The sequence below is a fragment of the Lucilia sericata genome, unplaced genomic scaffold (assembly GCF_015586225.1).
Source record: "Lucilia sericata isolate MDLA Ls3-8-SP2 unplaced genomic scaffold, ASM1558622v1 Contig000056F_arrow, whole genome shotgun sequence".
NCBI lineage: Eukaryota > Metazoa > Arthropoda > Insecta > Diptera > Calliphoridae > Lucilia > Lucilia sericata.
In genome coordinates this window covers 770,014-780,110 of record NW_023994092.1, presented here as the reverse complement: position 1 = coordinate 780,110, position 10,097 = coordinate 770,014, and positions in this window count along the sequence as shown.

The following is a 10,097-nucleotide window of genomic DNA, read 5'->3' as shown; positions in this document are numbered from 1 at the left end:
TTAAATCAACAGTGCACTATAGACATATATGTCAAAGATGGGGTTATATTGATTTTGTCATACTAGGACACAAAATATATAATGTTTTATGGACCGAGTTCTTCTGAGTTAAAAACAAAACATACATTTTTAAAAACAATCACTTCCTTCCAGTACAAGCACATGTTAAAATAACTAGTCAACTGGGTAGTCATTGGCTAGAGGTAACTCTAAGTAGTAGGTGTAATAGCTAGTTCGGGTATTTCTCACGAACTGTTGTGATGTTTAATGTTTATTAATGCTTAGTACAATGTACACACATACTAAAATTATTCATACATATTAGCTTGTCGATTCGAAATATGTTTATTAATGCTTAGTACAATGTACACACATACTAGAATTATTCATACATATTAGCTTGTCGATTCGAAATACCATCAGCTCAATGTACCAAACGCCCAAAAGCATATTTATTTTTACTAAATCAATATTTCAAAGGAATATCAAAAATATGTTCCTTTTATCTTTTTTGTTATTTTTGAATCAATACTGGTATTATGTGCTATAAGATGGAAGATTATTATCATCAACTGAGTAAACGTTTTATTGATTGAGTTAAAATTGGCTAATATTTCATAGTTAACGGCCAGCCATTTCATTTAAGAGTTCATCAGAGCAGAGGGTCCAAATAGACAAATGACGATAGCAATTTCTTTAAATGTTCTATTTTGTCTTGTTACTGTAAAGTTAATACAAAGAGTTACAGTTATTAAGATTTCTTGTTATAGCAATTTTAAAGAAATGAAAGATAAACATCACAGCTTTTCATTTTTTTAATTTAATTTAATATGGAAGAAAAATTGTAATAGAAATTCTTAAAATATGCCTAATAAAAATTCAAGCCCATGACTTTTATATTTGTTTGCGAAAATATTGAAGAAAATCTCTAATCCAATTCCCAGTAGTCATAATATTTAATGGACTCACAAGCACTAGGCAAAGAAAGCTGAAAAAAAGACGAAAGTGCTCTTAAAAGTAGCAAAAATATTAAAATGTATTGATAAAATGTAAAATTAAGGTCGTTCGTTCTAGTACAATGTACATAAGAAAAGGGAATTGGTCAAAAGCACAACCAAACCCAAAAATTCAACTGTATGGAAAATGTGTGTTTGTTAATATTTTAACAAGCCAATAATATGAATGAAAATCTAACATGTTATGAATTCAAAATGTACATACATGTATATGTATGTGTGTAACTATGTGTGGGAGTTTGAGATTTTAAATTGGAAAATGAAATAACGAAAATAGTTTCAAACACTTCTAGGTTTCATATAGATAATTCTATTCTCCATTTTTGTTTCAATATCGAAGTCCCTGAACTCATAAATGGCATATTATTTTTGTAATCGTATTAATTTATTTAAAAATGTGTTGCAAACCTTTCAATACAATTTCTCTGTATTTTTTCATAAGGAACAATTAAAAGGCATATTGATGAAAGTAAAATATTCATATATGTACATGCGACAACTTTGTATGTTCATATCTTGTGGTAACACTATTTTCTCTTGCATAAACTTTTATTTAAACTTGACTGAAAATAAATACTGACAATCAATTTCTATGTCATTTAAGTTAAAAATTAAAATCAATGCTGTATAACTACTTTTAATAACACAAATTCATATACACAGCCCATCAGTTCTTGATGAATGTTTAATACATACATATATTAATATATTAATGTGTGTGTGTGGAAGGTACAGTTTTATTGCAAACATTTATTGTATATATCTTCAAAAAAATTAAAAAAATTACAAAAGTCTTAATTAGGTTATAACTCACGAATGATTTGGTACGTGATAAAGCGACCAGTTTCTCCCAGTTTTGCCCAAAGGCGTGCACATTTCTATGGGCCTCGGTATCATTTTTGCAAAAATGTGATCATCTTCTCAGGCTCATATCTTGCAACCTGTTTGGAATTTTGGTTTACTCTCTGAAGCAAATTGGAAGCTCTTATCGTAAATAACAAAAATTGTGAACATATAAAATCAAAAAGACTTTATCTTAATTTTTATACCCTTCAACTTTGTCAGAAGGGTATATATAAGTGTGTCATTCCGTTTGTAAGTTCCATAATATAATTTTCCGATCCTATAAAGTATATATATTCTGAATCCTTATTGATATCGGAGTCGATTCAGTCATGTCCGTCTGTCTGTCTGTCTGCATGTCTGTTGAAATCAGTTTTCTGAAGACCCCAGATATCTTCTGGATCCAAATCTTTTATAATTCTATCAGACATGCTATTGAGAAATTTCCTATTTAATATTAGCAAAATCCGTCCATAAATAACGGAGATATAAGCAAAAATCCGTGACAAGCTCTGAAAATTATGTTTGGATGTCTTTTGTTTTCATTGCGTAGCACAGTTAGAGGTGTTCTTTAAGGAAATTTTAAATTTGAGAATTCTGAAAAAAAATTTGTCTGGCAACTAAGAAACCAACTGAATTTTGATTTTTTTATTTCATTTTACTCGCAATATTCTTACATTAGTGAGCTTTTAAACTTTGCATATTTTTTCAGTTTTTTACAGTTTAAGTTTGATTATACAAAAAATCTAAAGTTTAGATTTTTTATTTGGGTTAGTGGTTTAATTGAAATTATTAGGAATGCATTAAGAGAAAAAATTGGTTTGTGGCCTCTGCTTGTACGCGTTAGTTCAGAATTGTGCTACACAAAAGTGTTTTATTATGTGCAACATAATCTTCTGTTGCTGCAACTTTTTGACTTATCATGTTTTTTAGTGAGTGTTCCAAATGAAAAAACTCACACATTTGGTACAGTGAACCAGTACCAACAAATAAACTTTTAGCAGTCATACATGACGCAATTCTGTCCAAGGATGAAGTCTATTGAGAATTGTTGAAATCGGTCCATTATTTTACCTAGCCCCCATACAACCGAACATCTAGAATAGGGTTTTTAGCTCATATTTTTTTAAAGACGCTAGTAAATCTACATAAGCCTAAATAATATTGTCCATTTTCATAATGATCGGACCACATTTGACCCTACCCCCATACAAAGTTCCTTCATAAAATGATTTAAATATCCATAATTCCCATATAAATACTAGTGTATCGCAAAAATAACTTTAATATAAACATAAATACCCCCACCAAATTGAATGATGTTTGGCCTATGTTTGACCCCAGTCCCCATATAAATTGTTTGCCATTAAACTGCCTTAATATTTTGGAATTAACGTAGAACATAACGTAAATGTTTCACAAATAAAAAATAAACCACGTTTTAAATACTAAAATACAAAAATAAAATAAAAAATAGTAATAGTTTCGGTGCATGCTGACTGTAGGGTATAAGTCCAAATATCAATAAATATAATCTAAAATGTCTAAAACATAATATCGTTTTCAGAAAGTGTTCAAATCGAATGGAATACAAAAATTATAAACATATTACTACTATTAAATACATATCGAGGGCGCACCTTGTGGGAAAGTGGCATGTCCCAAAAAAAAATTTTTTAAAGACCATATCCTTGGCTATAATTTCACTGAACATTTCTAATAGATCAGATCACTATTAATAAAGATATAACTAAAGATCCACCAGATTGACCATTTCTCCCACTGTGCGTTGTGTATTTTGTTTGTATGTTTGCGTGGTGTATTTTGTTTTTTTGTGTATTTTGTTTCGTATGTTTGGATGTCTGCTGGTTTCATTGCGTTGTGTATTTTGTTTTTTTTTTGTATGTTTTATTTAGCGTTGTTGTTGTTGTTCCTTTTGTTTTGCTATTGCTAAAGTAATGAGATATTCGGGAAAATTAAATAAATTGAAATTTTTAAAAATAATATTTTTTAAATACACTATATATAAGATTCGGCAACGGCGAATATAGACTTCTTACTTGTTTTCATTTCAAGTGGGATGTTTTACATTCTGAAATTTCACTTCTTTTATTAACGACACCTGTACGTATACGTGTTAATTATTTATTGATTTTCAAATATTAAGTATACGTATACAAAAAGATAAAAATTTTTTGCGATTTTAATATTGTACATGATTTCGATTTTATATATTCACAATTTGTTCTTTATGTCATGAGCTACAACTTTGCCTCAGAGAGCAAATCAAAATTCCGAACGGTTTGCAAGATATTATCCAGAGATAATGATTACTTTTTTTGTCAAAAACTACATCGAGGCTCCAAATCTTTGGTAACTGGATAGTGTTTATAAAAAACCGACTTTTGGAAAAACCGGGGTTTCGGTTAAAATTTACCATTTCTAGAAAACCGGTTTATCGGTTAATCGAGTATAAAAAAAACGGTTAAACCGGTTAAACGAAATGTTTGGAAATCTTTAAAATATTATAATATTTAGTTGAAAAATGTTATTTTGCTAAATATTATGAATTACTTAATAAGATAGATATTTGCACTTTTTAGTATAGATACATATGTATGTATGTACATGAATATATCATAAGAAAACAAACTTATACAGATCTGAAGATATTATTGATTCGTCCAGGGCTATCAAGAATAAATAGTGTTCAGACTCGCGACGATTCATGGGGAACGGAAGTAGACGACGACTGTCTCGACATAGGCATTGAGCCCCTGCTTTAATTGTGACCTCCCTCCGCTCGCTACGCCTGTGGTTGTTCAAATTACTGTGAATGACGCAGCAGCATAAATTCTCGGACAGCGACAACAATCCTTATGTTTCGATAAATAAATTCCGTTTTGAGAACGTTTGAGAAACTTCTCGATTTTTATTATACTTACGCAGTAAACAAGTAAGTGCATCCTGCATTTTATCATCAAAGTTATTTCTGATTGTCTGAAATTGTTAATCTCCATTTTATATACATAATATATGTTTAACATTTAATATCATTTGTTTAACAATAATAGGTCTGTTTTCATATTCACAAACTAAAAATAATGTTTAGAATTATATATCCAAAATTTTTAAAAATCACAAAAAAATATAAGAAAACACACAATTTTGTACTAAAAATTATATTTTTTTAAACCGGTTAACCGAGACTTAAAAACCGGATAACCCGGTTAACCGAAAAACAATGTTTTAAAAAACCGGTTTGTGAAAAGCCTAAATATGCAATAAAAACCGGTTTTTCGGTTAACCGGTTTATAAACACTAGAACTGGGAGACACGAAATTTTTTTTGGTTCGTAGCTATATATTTTTTGCCATCAAAAGATTTTATCTAAATATAAAATGAATTACCACGATTTGCACATTTATTAAGAACCTTAATGATGAATTTTTTTTTTCAAATTCCCAGCTAAAAAAGATTATGTATGGATCATATATGGATTCATATATGAAGCATATATTTTCATATATGTTCATATCCGAAAATTGGCGGAATTGGCCATAATCTCCATATATTTTCATATATTTCCATATTTGTTCATATATTTCCATACTTATCTATATATGGAAAATTTTTTCATATATGATTCCATATATGTGTCCATATATGACATGATCTTATATCGCCATTTTTCGGATATGAACATATATGAATATATATGGTCCATATATGATTCATGTATGATCCATATATAATCATATATGATAATTTTTAGCTGGGTTATTATTATTATTATTATTATTATTATTATTATTATTATTATTATTATTATTATTATTATTATTATTATTATTATTATTATTATTATTATTATTATTATTATTATTATTATTATTATTATTATTATTATTATTATTATTATTATTATTATTATTATAGTGATTTTCGAAAGACAACATTTAATGGCGGATTCACTTACTTATGGACCAAACACTACAGAATTATAGGGAAAAAATAATTTCTATAGAATTTTATCTTAATACCATACATAAATGTATCCTTTACCAGGGATACATATTGACATCACGAAAAACTACTTGGATAAACATATACTACGAATATAAACCCATAAATATTATATGACTCCTAACTCACACACACATTCACATGCATACACATTGGCCACTGTCACTTATGGCAATTGTAAGTTTATCTTTTGAAAGTGGTAAAGATTGTGTTAAATGAAGCCTATTAACCGCAAATTTACCCAAAAATGAAAATGCGAGCCTGAAATGAAAATCATAAAATGAGGTTAATTGTCCTTAAAGATTATTACAACTATTTGCTCTCACTTACCCATTCTCATTTCACTTTCGATAAAACTCAAAATCCTTAATGTCGTTTGATTTTGTACAATTTTTTTGTTTAATTTTAGTCGAAAACAGAATTACAAAATTACAATACAAGTTGTAATTGAACAGCAATTTGCTTTAATAGATTTTTGTTGATGCCGTTGTTTTTGTGTGTTTTTGGTTTTATTCGTCTATTGAGCTAAGTCTATTTTAATGATTATTTTTAATGTTTAAAATGCTAATTATCGTCGAAAACAAATACATTCCTTGTTAATGGATTTGGGCACTTTAAACGCGTTAGTTCCTAATAAAAGTTACACTCAAAAAAAGAAAATACATATATATTTTGTTTAGAATAATTTTTATAACTTACGGTTGTCAGAAAATTATGGAAAGAGACTATGACATAGTCTTTCTAAAATTTTCTGAAGCCATCTGAAAACATCGAAAGCATGCGATTTAGTACTTAAAGAATTCTGAAAAAACATTGTTGAATTTTATTTTTATGGCATCTTTAAATGTTACTTATTTTAATCATTTTGATTAACAATTTTTTCTTGGCTGTATTAAATTCTTTTGTATATAAAATCTACTCACAATCACACACTTTAATTAGTTGAACTCGGTTGAATGGCGAACAAATACCGCCACAACAATTGTGTTTTGGTGCAATAAAAATCGATGACCCAAATTGTATGTAATAGTCAAATACCCATGTGTACATACCATATACTTGTTAATTAGGGTTACAAAATTTCTCGGATAATTTCCTTCAGAAAAATTAAGTTTATAATTTAAAATATATGTATAAAACGTCAAAAATTATGTCTTCTTGACCCTTTTGATTTATAATTTCACTTAAGGATCAAATTCTCTATTATACTAAGAAACTTCCTTGTTTTATCGAAAGTATGTATGTGTGTATATGTACAACCCTATTGTAGAAACACTTCGCAAATATAAATATCTACATACATACTCGAAGTTTTGTATGTTTATATTTCTGTACATTGTTAAAGTATACAAATATACTCATTATATAGAATGAATGTGATCCTATATGTGCACATCTGTACTGAAAAGTGAAAGTATTTTGCAAAAAAGGACACAAAAAAAAAAAACAACATTGATATCAACCTAAAATGAATGAATGGATTTTTTTCATTTGCTCATTCACACAAAATCAATTGAAAATCCAGTTTAAATATAATTAAAATTCAGTGCTAAAAACATGGTGATGCATTAACACAAGTCTGTCTGTTAAAGTGCATCAAATAATTTGCTTAATGTGAATGAGTTCGAGTAGGAATTTGTGTGTGTTTGTTGTCACTCATTAGGTGATCAAATAATGAATTCTGTCCTTACTGCTCATTATGGCAGTCAACGGCAATTATCCATTGAAATTTGAATATAACTCTTTTTCGTTATTAATTAAATTTTCAAGCATCATTTTATTAACAAAACCAATGTGTGTAATACATAGGTATTATAATATATTTGTAGCAATAAGGAAAATCTACATATTTAATTTAAGTAAAAATCTACGTGTTGTAGAGGTTCTTCTTCTTGCAAGAATTGCCATGATCAAGGGTTCATATGTATGTCTTATTTCATCTCAAAAGCTGTCCTCATAAAAATTGGGAAAGTTCCTTTTGAAAGGGCTATTACCACTATCCCCCATATGATGACGATGGTATTCACAAAATCATTAGCTACTATAGGTCGTGGTGGTGTATTCAAATCCCAAGAGACAGGATGTTATAATCAGCTCACAAGAATACACTTAAGCTAACTCCTTAAAAAATGTGAAAGTGCCAATTAGAAAGGCTGTTACCACTAGCTACGACAAGGCTACAAAAGTATTAACTATGGTACCTATATCACCATTAGCCACCACAGGTAACATGGATCAGTCAACTCGTAAAGGCGATAAAGGTTATCAGCAACTCACAGGAGGACATATTAGCTACATATATCTTTCGAAATTGGGAAGGTACCCATTAGAAGTGCAATTAGACCAGTTCTAACCTACGTTTATTTAATCTGGTGCACTGATTTGGACAAAACTAGTAACATAATACCATTACTGAAAGTTCAGCGAACATATTCTTTGAATGTAAGTGAGAGAATTTAAATGTATACTGGACATATACACAAACTTCACAGATGGCCGATCATACACCAGAAATAGAAATTAACATTAACTGTAGGATGCTATCCCTTATAGGAGATCGAAGTCAAGCAGAACTATATAGCAAACTTCTGAGGGTATGGATTTGTGAATTAAAACCTAAAACCAGGACACAGAACTATACTACCACCTTTCTAATCACAACACTAGCTTCCAGGATTGAAATGAATATGGAGCCAACAGAGGCTACAATATTATGCGATATCCTGAAGGCAATTTGGGATATATCAGCTGATAAGATTAAAACCAATACTGTATTGGACTGTAAGAGAACTGTAACCAGAGATGTCAACTATTTATAATCAATTATGAAGTATCACGAAAAAACCCTAGATAGCGCCAACAATTTATAAGGAAAAACAACTCATGGTTTAGTACGATATTTTTACGAATAACCTAAATATAATTTTGGGAATCAAAATGAGTCTTAACGTTGGCAAGTATGCACTTCAAATTTATTTCCAAAGTGAGTAATTGTAGAAAAGAACTTTTGGTCGAAATGAAGCATTCATCACTAGTCTGAGCCTAAGTTTAAGCAACAAGTACATGTGACTTGCCGTCGTCTGTAAAAACCGATGATGTGTCCAAAAGTGTGCAATTTAATCTAAGAAAATCGACTCGCCATCGATCTCAATAACTCGGACAGTTGAAAAGGATGCTGTAAACATCATATCATGAAGATATACACCTAGTCTGCGACCAGTCCTGTTATTTTATTTAATTATTTTTTCTAGACAACTTTTTTCTTTTTTAACAACAGTTTTAATGTTCTAAATTGTGCGTTCCACCCAAAATGGAAATTTTGAGTTTCTTCATCGATACAGACTTCTTTTGAATTATCAAAAATGATAAATTTAATGTGAAAGCGCTAAATTGGCAACCCTGGCTATAACTGTTTACTCTTCCAGTGGTAAACTACAAATATCTTGGAAGCCACATAATTCCAGACATTATATCCCTCAGGAACACTGATTTATAAATTCTGAGAAATTACGTCCAGGAAATGGAATTTCTGAGGATTAAAGTCTAATCTATATATATAAAAGAGTAGCATTACTGACTGACTGATTCATCATCGCACAGCCCAAACGGCTGAACCTAGAATAATGAAATTTTGACAGTAGATGTATTTTTGGTTATGTACATCCACTATGTAGATCCACTAAGGAGGGATTTTTGAAAAGTGGTACATTTAGGGGTAAAAAAGGGAAAAACGGGTAAAGCAGGTTTTCTTAATTATCTTAAATAATATTAGTGATACAAGAATGCACCTGTATCTACTCTTAAAATAAGCAGATGGGTGTCTGGTACTTTTTTGAAATTCGTGCTCTTAAGGGATGAAAATGTGTAACAAGGTGATTTTGGTACCTTTTTTGGCCCTTTACAACTTTTTAACTAATAAACAAAATGAATTTTTTTTTAAATATTTTGAATATATCTCCCAAAATTAGAAAATACCTGTTTCGTACTTTTTTAAAATTCGATCCTTTTTGGGTGTAAAAGGGAGAAAGCTGTATTTTTGGTACTTTTTTTAAAACATTAAGAAAACTTTTTCGATTTATTGAAGTATTCTTATTAAATTACGGACTAACTCTGTTATATTTGTTGAAATAAAATTTTTGCTATTTCACTGGGAAAAAAAGTACCAAAAAGGGAAAAACGGGAAATTTCATTTTATTCAAACTCATTGAGCCA